The following is a 12,424-nucleotide window of genomic DNA, read 5'->3' as shown; positions in this document are numbered from 1 at the left end:
CTTTCTCTATTACAGAAACTGTATTTCTTAGGTGACAAGTGGAGAGTCTCATCACCTGTGCAGTCAGCAACTGGGGCAAGATTAATTAGTGAAGTTGAGAAGGTTGTTGTGCCTGAGCCTGCAACACAAAGAAAAAAATATTCTTGCCCTTAGACCAGACTTCAAGAGGAACATAAATAACTTCTTTTTCTTTTTTTATGACTATGAGTGAGTTTCACTCACCCATTCAAAGTTGATATATATTTTAGATAGAGAGAAAGAGCTGAACACAAGTGATAGTCAACAACATAAAAGTTAGAGATGTGCCTAATATTTCTTTCAGGACAGTTCTTAGGTTTACTAAAAAAAAAATTAGAATTACTTATATCAGAAAACTGTAATTCTTGTGGGAGTTATCTGTGACTTTGTCTATCAGCTTGATTTATACTTAATTTTGGACCTGAGTTTTAACTCATAATTCTTGTTAAGTTAGGATGGAATTTCATCTCACATTACAGGAACAGTTAATCCAACAAAGGCAAAGAACTCAGCCTTTTTCAAAACATCTATGGATCTAGCTCTTTGGTATATATGACTGATACATAAATGCTAAAGACAGTCTAGGAACTTTCTTATTGACATGGTGATTTAGTATAATTTTATATATAAATTTATATATATATGAAGGAAACTTTTCTCAAAATGTTTCATGTGTGTTCATATATATACATGTTTCATGTCAACATCATAATGTCCCCACCCCAGTTTGGGGTACGACATTCAGTTCCTCGTGTAATCCTGTGAGCTCAGTTAATAATCTTGTTGAATTTAGTAGCTTTTAAATCAAGTCCCCATCATCTCTGTGAGAAAATCTACAACTACCTCATAAAGACCAGGAAAGTGCTAGTGTATGGGACGGTGGATGAAAGAGTTCTGTGATATTAGCACATCATTGTTTATGAAAGTATTATGACCAAAGAAATCAATTCACAAAATAATTTGCAGTGCAAATCTCACTTCTACAGCATGCCTGCTGAATTATCTACTATAATTTAGCTCATTTTAAAAATGGTGTAGTCTGCAGGATGTTACATTACCTCTAGACCAGGAGTTCTACACATATGGTCTTGTGGGGAATACAAAAGTAATTACTGAAGATCACCCTTTCCCAGACAGTTGCTGTGCGCTGTTCAACCACTCATTTACAATTTATTCATAGGGCTCTCATTGAAATAGGTTTTTAGGTGTTAACTCAGGCTAACAAAATGGTTATTTCAATTCATCACATTTGAAAAAAACAGAAAACATACATTCAGTTGTGCGGTAGAATTGAGGTTGTTATTTTTGTACAGAAAAGAGGAAACAATGCAATCAGATCCTATGATAGTTTTGTTGTTGGGTTTTTTTCTCTTTTTACAGACATAATGACTGCTTCCTAATCCAATACAATTTCTACTGTTTCCTTAACGTGTTGATTGAGTGACAAATAATAGGTTACTGTTTCACCAGTTTTTTTGAAGCTATTTGAAGCTTTCCATAGATAAAAAATACCTTTTTATGTTTCTTTGAGAAGTACTTTTAAATTTTAAGCCTCTTATACAGAATACAAGAAGATAAAGAGTTATACTTCAAAAAATGACAGATCTTTTGTGTGTATATATATATATATAATATATATATTGATTTGATTTGGAAGCAGTTTGTGAGTGAAACCAATGCTATAACATTTGGGGTTTTTAAAATGAAATGTGTGCTACATGTCAACAAGATATATTGGGGTTTTTTCTGACTCCCCCTTCAGTAGCCCTTTCTTTATTACTCTGTTTAATGAAACATTCAGTTCATGTTCAAAGATTCAGATTTTCTTTCCGTCTAAATGAATTGATGGTAGTTTAGCATTGATCATTTAAACCACCTGAGACTCTGCTTCTTGTTGTGGTCTTTTCCACCCCTTTCCATCCATTTCAAACAGCATCCCTAAAAGACACTGTGGACCAGGTTTGCAAAGGTTTTTAGTGCCTATCCTTTCTCACTGGTTACTTTAACAGGAGTAAAACATTTTACAATATAACACCTTATACAAGGAACCCTCAGATGATCTCCCTGTCATTTCTAGCTCACAACCTAGAAACACACCTATGTCAATACCCTAAGATTGCTTTGCCTGGGCTACAGGACCTGTTCTTTGAGGTTCACTGAAATGCTGTGTCCTACACTGATGAACTGACTACAGTTCTGCAGAGTTCAGTGGGGATCATCTCAGGTACAAGATGGAGATCAGCACAATTCTCACTCAGATCACATTTCAAATTAAAAATCAGGCTCATGATACATTGAGGCTGTTATTTTTCATAAAAGTCCAATACCTCACATTTTCAGCTTTCAGGTAAACAGGTATATTAGGAAAAAATAAAAAGCAACAGGTGACCAAAATCATAAAAATATTATCTTGGTGTTTATCATTACTCACCTACAGAGATAAGTTAAATGTATCGTGTACGCTGCCAAGAAAAATGAATTGTCAAAATTATATTTGTCAAAAGATGTCTTGTATCTCAGTGATTTTGTATTCATATATTGCATTGAAATATGAGCTGAAAATCTGGAAAAATTATCACACAAAGTATGATGCAGAAGATACCTTGCAAAGAGTTTTGTTGGACTGAGAAGGTGCCACACCAGCTGACACCTGATAAAGGAAGCAATGATGGCCCTGTGGCTGCTGTGTTTTCCTACTCAGTCACTGAAAGCATGTTGCAGCTTTTAGCCTACTGCTTGGAGCCCATCCAAACTATCTGCACCCACACAGCTGGCAGCAAAGCAAAGTGCTGCGGAGTCAAGCTTGCACTTTGTGAACAAAAGAGAGTTTCAGGCAGTCTGTGACCTAATTTATTGATTTCTAGCATTTGCAGATGACACTGTTAGGTATTTTTCATGAAGGAGTTGAGGGGCACTGATTGGGTAAAGACCTTTAGCGAAAGCTGAATGCAGTACTCCAGTACAATTCAGCTGTGGAGGGTCTCCTGGCAGCCACCTGCTGCAAACCCGGTGGAATCACTGGAAACCATCTGCTGGCCATAATGACCAGACCCAAAGTTTGGATCATCTCTTATACAGCAATGTCACATTTAATCAAAGTCCTTTGTATGAAAAGTATGACTTACTGAAGATGTGTGACATTTTCCCTGTGGTTTAGAAGGAATTCTGGTTTCTGCTGATGCTGTTGCTCTATAAATTCTTGCAATGTGACAGGCTAAGGATGATGAACGAGGCTTTGATATGAGCTACTCCGTGGCAGATGGTGAAATATCACTCTTCCAGTGTTTGGGAAACAAATTTAAATAGATAGGTAAAATAGAATGCTCTTCTCACAAGTTCTCTTTAGATTGTAGGCAACAACTATAAATCCATGAGAATGACTTATATCCATGTTTTATTTTTTTCTTTAAAAAAAGTCCTGTTACTTACAGTAGATCAGATTTATCCTTTTTATCTCAAGAACTAAAGTTTTCCCTCTTTAATCAATAACTTTACAGTTATATGAAAATGTGTAAGTGCTGTAAGCTATATTCATGTCATGTTCATGGTGATATCATGTAAACTAGAAAAAAACCCAGATGTTCTTGTTCCAAAATAAGCTGATCTTCTCAGAATGACATCAGCCAGTTTCTTTAGTCACACTACTTCACATTACAAGGGGAGAACCATGAGTGTCTACTGTCTAGTACATGAATCTTAATTGTCAGAGACATTACACAATTTACCTTTATACAGAGAAGTCTTTTTCTCTTCTTTTTCCTTCTTCTTCAAATTGAGACATGCAACATGCAATCAGAAATATGTGAATATATGAGGATACCAAAATGATGCAAAATTACGCATTACCCCAGAGATGAATTTTGTAATTGCTCCATTTTTTTTTTACTGATTACAGTTTGCTGTTATACACTCTCCATAATAGACAGCATTCCATTCAGGAGCTTGTTTTTTTTCCCTCAGCAGTATATGTCCCTCATACCTCTCCCCAAATAATTGTCACCTGTAATTTCAAAAACCCCATTTATTTCTTCATAGCATTACAGTATCCTTTCCATAGACAGTACATGCATATGATATAAATCATATCATATATGTGTGGCAAGCAAAGAGTTTCTTGGATCTGATGCACAAAAGAAAACTAGCAAAGGCCTAATTAGGGAATTATAGATTTCAGTTCTTTCAAGGAGGCTAATATAACAATCTTTGTGTCTGTACTTTGACAAAATAAAGCATTTAACAACCACCTAAAAATTTAGCCTTAAATTAGAATGATTAGTGTGTATCCTTATTTGTGCTCTGCTTCACTGAAACCTTTTAGTTATCTGTCTAAATTGATTTTGAATTGGTCTACTTTGAGCCACTGAACAACAGTCCTGGTTAAGTGAGTTTATCCCCTGCTTTGCCAGTTCAGTGCAATTTACCAATCTCCTGATTCAAGCTGAGAAAGTTTTTAATCAAAACATAAACTGGGGCAAGTGAATATATAAAGAATGACTGCAAAAACTGAACTGAAAATCAGATATTCTCCCAAATCAGGGCTGTGGTGAAGAGCCTCTGAAAATGTTCCACCTCAACAGTGACAGAGGTGGTTGTACAAGAACAGCTACAGAGATGCATGCTTATCTCTCTAAAGGCAGTCAGAGGCAGTGGGAGCCCTGGGGAAGACATGGTAGTAAATTTAATGAAAGAAGGGAGACTTTAGGCAAGCTAATGGTTTTCTGTATTCTCAAATTGATCTTTGAGAGTGCTGGGAGAAATTGTTTACAGTGGTTGCTCTTGTCCTTAAATTTCAGTCTCTTGTTTTATTGGAGTCCTCAGCATCTGTCCAGGCTTATTTTCAGTTTTCAGTCTGTGAGTAAAAAGTAAAAAACTTGCTCTAAAAAATATGTTAAACTTGATTCCTTCTAAATCAGAGAGTTCCTGATGTCAGTGCTTGTATCTGAAAACAGCAACTTCGAGACACCACACCAATGCTGACTCAGTGTCTACATCTAAATTTCTTGTGAACGGGATTTAAAGGTGGAAGTCCTTCTGGTTTCTTAGAGCATGAATAGCCTGCAGCTTCCTCAGATCACACTCAAAGGGAAACTTTTTTGTGCTGCTGGGATACAACTGCAGGGCCCTCTCAGTGGTTAGTTGAGAAATGACAGAGGGATGGTGCTGGCTTCTGGCCTCTTTTGAAAACAGGTAACAAAGAGGAGTGAATTTTTTTTTTAAATTAAATTTTTTAATAGTAAAAATGTCTTTTTTAGTTCAACTTTTTATTAAGAAATCAATCACAGATGAAAATGCATCTGAATAAATTTCTTACCCCAGTGTGATGCTTGTTCCCACAGTAAATGGGATAAAAACAGTGCCAAAGCCTGTGGACTGCAGAGGTGCCAGGGTGAGGGCAGATATCATGATGCAATGGCTCTCAGCAGGACCAGGGGTCAGTCAGACTTCCTTGCCAAGCCCTGAGTGCTGGTAAAGTGCAAATGCCAAGCTGCTGAGGGATCTTTGACTTCTAGTCTACAGCATGGATCCTATGGTTAGGGATCCTTTGTCCACATTTCTTCCTAAGGGCCAGAAGCAACCAGAAAACAACCAGCACAGAGAAAACCAGGTATTCTGTGTTGTATCCCACCCCTGGAGAGTGCAATTAGACGCTATAAAATCAGTTTGCATGTGCTGAATCATTTAAAACTGAAGGTGAGAAGAGGGATGAAAAATTTGTCTTGGATTAAAATGAGTGTGGAATCCTACATGGTGAGGACTCTTAAATCTTTCAGAACTTTCCAGTCCACAGATTGTGTTTTTCTTTGCACTACATTGCACCTCAGTAGATCTTAGTCTAAAAAGCGTTTGAAATCACTGTCCTGAGTGTGCTTCAGCTGCTTGATCTTAAATATATTGTTTGTCACGAGCAGCTTCTAAATCCAATAGTCCATTAATTAATTAATGGGACCTAAAACTTGCGCCATAAATTCTTTTCCTGTCCATACACATTCCCATTTGTCTAAACTCCTTCTTATCAGTCGTGTTGATAAATACCCTTCCCTTTAATTCACTTCTGTGTTTCAGGTACCTCCTTTTCACAGAAAATGCCATGTTTTTTTTCTAACCTTCAAGGCATTGTACATGTCTTGCTGATTAGCTGCTGCTGTTTTCTTCTCCTGTGAACTGTTTTACTGACCCATTCTGCCAATGTGTCAAGTTCTGAATGCCCACCTGGTGCCTGAATTCTGTTTCTGCCTTCAGACCCTTTCATGCTAATACTTTATGCATATTTTCATTGCCCTGGATTTCTGCAATGCTCCAAAACCCTCCTTCTGCATTCTTAATAATACAATCTGTGTCAAGAGTCACATTTCCTGCATCTGCAAACTGCATGCAGCTAGCTTTGCAAGATTCAGAAGATGTATATACAGACATCATAGTCTGTGAATGCTTTCCTGCTACTGTTGTCTTTTTTGTTCCTTAATGTTTCTTAAACAAACCTTAATGGGGGTTGGTTTGTTTGGGGTATGATTACATCCTCAGAAGCTCTGTCTAGTTCATTCTCCAAGGCAAAAGATTCTTTCTATTGTTTTCCTATATCAATTTTAAAATAATATAAATTTTCTATCTTTTGAGAGCACATGCATATGTGAGTGTATTTCTTCATCTATCCCTATCTTAATTGCATGTTAAATAACTAACTGAGCAATTATCCTTATCTATGTTATTAAATTCCTTAAAATTAATACAATTATCAGTGTTTTGTTGGTTTTGTGTGGGTTTTTTCCCTTCCCCAGGGGAAAGAAATTCAGACATATGAAATCTGAAAAATAAGTGAGAAAATTAATTCCTAATTACAGTTTTGGCTGTAAACACATTTAAATGCATCTTGTTAAAACTTTGAAGGATGTCAAAGGAGTGTATCTGTAAGCTGAAGATACTTATTCTGTTGCTTCTCTAGAACTTCAGAAATAACGTGAGGTAGAAATCATTCATGGAAAACAAAGCAAGTAGCCACTGGAACTACATGGAACTCCTTGTTGTGAAAATTTAATTTTTAATTAGTCTAGAAGCTATATAGAAATCTTAGACACAATATTTATGTTACGAAAACACTCTATAATTTCATTCTCAAGAGAATCATTTAGCAGGGGTCTGAAAAATGGTGACATGGCCCTTTCTACCCATACAAAAGTACTCAAGAGAGCACATGTGTGCTAAACAAAGATGCCCAAGAGCAAGCATATATAACTAGTAGAACTAATAAAGGAAGGTGACCCCACAGTTCTCCTTCCTGTAGTTCTCTGGAAAAACTGATATCTGCCCTGAGGATAGGGAACCAAAGGACAGTTTTGAGATGAGGCCCACAGTGGTGCTGATTAGCCCAAATTAGTGCTGGGGGGCTGGAAAAATACCAGATGCGGGTTGAAGAAATAGTTTTCTCAAACATTAAATAAGGGCTTGAAAAATATTCAGCAGTGATTTTTGCTTGCTTTTTTCTGTTCTATTTTATGAAAGTTCAGAGTTTAGATCTATGTCTTGAATTTCCTGTCATTTTGAATGATGTTCATTGAATGACACTTGAACGAAACTCTCTTTGGAAATATATATGGTAGGACACTGTCTCAAATGAGTGTTTTAAGATCACTTAACAGTCACTGGTAAAGGTACTGGCATAAGCAGGTTTAATATAAAGTTGGTTGGCAAGGTTCAGTCTACTAAATGCACACAAAGAAAAAAAACAAACTAAAACCTAAGAACAATCAAACTAAAACTAAAATTAGTCAGAAATTACCTATGTGGATGCTGGGCATGGAAAAGGGTAAGGAAGGGAAAAGGTAAGGATTAAAGGAATAAAGGAAGACCCTCCCTTAGAACCACAAGGTTCAGAGGGGACCCCCCCTTGCCAAACTTAGCCCCAGAATTCACCAACAATGAATTAACAAAAGATTCTATGGAAAATGTATATAGTTGGTTGCAGCCTGCTGCGGACCAGGGGAGCTCAAAGGGTCTCGCTCAGGACTGCTGTTTGTGGGTGTATTTGTCTTGCACGGCCAGGCTCTGATAGCTGAGAGGCTGCAGGGGCGGTTCTGTGAGAAATTGCTGGAAAGTTCCTCCAGGTCCAGCAGAGCCAATGCCAGCAGGCGCCAAGGGAGACGGCAGCTGGCCAAACCCAGGTGGGCCAGAGGGGCGGCAATGCCTCTGTGATAACATATTTGAGAAGGTGAAACTAAAGCTGTAGCGCAGATGTAACTGGGGCCAGAGATGAGCAGGGTGAGAGCGTGGAGAGGAACAGCTCTGCAGACACCCAGGCCAGGGGGAAGGAGGGAGAGGAGGTGCCCCAGGCGCCGGAGCCAGGAATGCGCTGCAGTCTGGAGCGCGCACCATGGTGCGGCAGCCGCGCCTTGCTGCCCATGGAAGAGCACAGGGATGCAGATGTCCCCCTGGCCACGCTGACACAACACAACAGGGCTCTAAGATGCTGCCTTTAGCCACAGGGGTTTTCCATCCTGCCCACAATTTAGGTCGGTAACTTTCTTTTAAAGTTCAATAACAAAAATGTTGTTCCGCTTGGGTTGCTATGCAGGCAGGAAAAGTAAGTTTCCAAGGCTGTTCATTAAAAAGAAGGAGCTTGTTAGACAGCACAAGTTCCTGGGAGCAGAGAGTGTTTCTGATAAGCTCAGGAGGAGCTTAGCCCAGGTGCTGTTCATCAAGGCTGAGGCCTAATGAGCATTTCTGAGATCATCGTGCAGCTCGACAAAAAGTGTGGGGGGAGGATGCACCACCACAGATAAAGAAAAGATTTGGTTTTAAAAACAGCTAATTTCCTTATTTATGCCCCTATTAATCACAGGCTATATGCTGCCAGAAAACTATCTTGTGTAGAGAAATGGCAACCACATAATTAGACTTTTAATTACTATCTGAATTCTAAACTTCTTTTTTTTTTTATTTCATTGCTATTCAAAAGATGCAAGTATCATCATTTTGTTAGAAATCACCCTCATTCACCCAAGTTACTGTAAGTAAACATATAATTATAGAATGGAACACATTACTGAAATCAAATTATTTTTTGAGAAGATGCATTCTGATAGGACTGAAGGTGCTGGTAAGGAAACTTTACTGTGACCAAAGCCATCTGGTTAGTTAGCACAATGCAGCAGTACAACTTATGTGGCAACAAATGAGGAGAGAATTTTGGGAAATTATTATGCTTTTTTTCCCCATTTTGAAATAATGAGGCGTGCTGATAGTACTAATATTTGGATTTCTTCAAATTTCCCTTTTATTTGTCTTTGTTATGCTCAGCGCTACTCTTATATCTTTCTTCCCTGTGTGATGAGCGAGGTCCTTAGGTCACTAGTAAAATAAAACTCATTGCTTCTGCCTTTTGTGAATTTAACATTGCTAGCTATATTTATCAATAATTATTCATGCTACTGTATTGAGAGAAATATTAATTTTTGGGGAGGGCATTAAGGCAGAGCATCAGTGCAGGAGAGGGTTTGAGTCTGTGGGAGATGAGAGAGCATGCTGCACATCCTTCTCTTATGAAAATTGGAGATTAAAATATTAACAGGCAGACAGTGTTGGCACACCTAGAAACAACCAATTTTATCTGTGTAATCTCTGCTCCAGTAAGATCAATTAGAACATACATCTTCCTTTTAACTAGGCTACATAACAAGGATGAGAAACCAGTAACCAGTGTGTTTTCAGTTTTCCCACACTTTTAGATGGGTAAATGGATAAATGCTTCACAGATGGTTTATGCCTTGCATGGGGCTGTGGGGACAGGGCAACCCCATTCCTCCTTCTTCCCTCCATGCTAGAACATGTTGGGTGTTGGAGAAGCACAAATGCCTCTAGAATATCCATGAGGGGAAAGCCCAAAGTCACTCCATATCAGAGGGTAACAGAGCACAGCTTTCTTCCTGCATGGCTGGAATGAATCAGGTAAATCCTAATTCTGTCTGTTTTTCTCTTTCTGCTTGTCTTGAAGAAATGTGAGGAAACGAGTCTGTGCTTGAGCACAGCAACTGCATTTTCACCTGGCCAGTACTGAGATGACGAATGCTGCTTCACTCACATTTCCAAGAAAGTTTGCCAAAATGTGATAATCACATCAAAGACTCAGCTCCCTCTCTTCCTCTGTCTCTCCCTTTTTTTTCCCCTTTTATTTTTTCCTTTTTTTTTTCATCTGTTTTTCCTTTTATTCTCCATTCAAAATGAGGTAGTTATCTGGCTGTGTGTTCACTCATTGAAAAAGCATAGCTGCAACACATTCCTCCAGGCAAAAGATTGGTATCATTGTCTGTTGGCTTGTGACTCGATTTGATTTGAGGGTGAATGTGTTGTTGGAGACGTTTCGAGCCGGCAGCGTGTGATTTCATGTACGAAAGCCGTCCTGTAAGGAGCGTGTGTAACAGCCCCTGGCCGTCGTTCCAGCGTGGTTGCTGCCAGCAGAACCTGTGATTGGCTACAAAGCTAAGCCACAGCCTGCCTCGAGGCTCAGGAAGATTTTTTAAATTTTATCTGCTTTACACTCACACTTTGTACAAAACCTATTTATTCAAGCAGCATGAAGAGAAAAAATAGTTTAGACCCCAGAGAGCTGTTCTAAATCTGATGTGTGGAGTTTCCTTGGATATGCCATTTTTGGTTTTGAATTAAGAAGTTTAGGTACTCGTTTAAGAAGATAATTCAGCAGTGGCTTTTGAGACAATATGAAAATCTTTTCTCTAATTGTGTGGCAAAATTACTGTAAATTATATTCTATATCTCCATTATAGAAAACAAAAGATTGAGAGTGCTGGGAAAACAATGATGCTGCCCCTCTGTCACACAGTCACACCTTGTGTCTGTGCAGTTCTGATCTCTGCATCTCAAGAGAGATGTAAGAGGTACTAGAAAACATGGAAATAATCCCAGGTGTACAGAAGGAGGTGTGTTGGAAAAAAAGATTAGAAAATTTTGGCTACTTAGTTTGGAGCAGAGAAGACTGAGGGAAGGCATGACCAAGCAAATCATGCAGGTAATGGTAAGCAGAATGCAGATCCACGGCTCACCAATTCCCACAATACAGACACCTGGGGACTTTGGATGGTACTGAAAACAGTTTGAAATGTTTAAAAATACTTTACACAATGGGTGGTAAACTTTGGGAACTTTTCACCACAGGAGATTGAGGATAGCAGATGGTTTCATCAGGTTAAAATTTCAAATAATATGTATTAGGAAACTAGCAGCAATGTGACCTCCAATATCATTATTTCAGTGGTAGTACATCCTAGGGAATGAGAAGGATGGATAGCAGAAAATGTCAAGCTTCTGCCAATGTCAGAAAACAAATCCTGTACTAGATGGAGTATTAGCTTAATCCATCAAGTTACTTCATGGTCTTCCTGTTATCCTGGGAAGTTTAATTATCACAACATGGCTCTTCTCAACAACACTGATTTATTTTTTTTTTCTGAAATATTTCAAATATCAAGATTAATGTGTTTATCTTGAAAGTTTATTGTATTAGGACTTCTTCCTATGAATTCTTCAGTAAACCACAGGGAATTTTCTTTTTCACCTTTTTGTGTATGTGTTTGGATGTAAATTTGAATTTTCTAAACAGGGTCTCTATTTTTTTTGTCCTGATTTTCTTCATTCCCCTTCATCAATGTTAAATAAGTCTCAACAACTAATAAACTGTTTAAGGTAATCAGACTTCAACTATGACTTTAGTAATACCTTTACAGCATTATGTGTTTTATTTCAATGACAACTGTACATGCTGGTGGGCAAGGTAGTTTAGTTGCACTGAGTTACATGAAACAGTTGTCGTAATAGGTCTCCACATATCCTGGAAAATATTTATCTGCTAGAACCTTGAAAGGCTGAACCTAAATGGCCATTGGAGATAACTCCTAGCAGGGCCAACTCATATTATTTAGTTTTAATCTTTGTCTCTGGCTGAAATGACACTTTGTTTGCTAATGCCATGACTAAGACACTGCCTGAGAGTGTCCAAGGCTGGAGCATGTGCAGTACAACCATGCCAGGCTTGTGCATCAAAAAGTGTGAAGTGAGATTTTGGAAAGAGAGAAGAGAGATTTCTCTGTCCCTCTGAGAATGCCTTTAATGATAAACTTTCACAGTATCAATATTCATGCAAAGTACTGTAAGCATCATACAGGCCTGAGATTTGAATGTTGAAACAAATGGTTTCCAGAGGGCTGGATAAAATCTTTTTTTAGCAATGCCTCAGCTCTTGGGGATCTCTTTAATAACATTTTTTCTTGCAAGTGTCAGAGAAACAAAGAAATTTTAAAGAAGCTACCTTCTTGTCCAGCCTCTTCTGGGATGTTTAAATCTTCCTCACCATCTATCTCTTCTTTTCTGCAATCCTCAGTCCCAGAAAAAAAATGGCCAG

The sequence above is a fragment of the Fringilla coelebs genome (assembly GCF_963513975.1).
Source record: "Fringilla coelebs genome assembly, chromosome: 3".
In the NCBI taxonomy this organism is placed as follows: domain Eukaryota; kingdom Metazoa; phylum Chordata; class Aves; order Passeriformes; family Fringillidae; genus Fringilla; species Fringilla coelebs.
The sequence above is the reverse complement of the archived record's forward strand: the minus strand, read 5'-3'. Positions refer to the sequence as shown.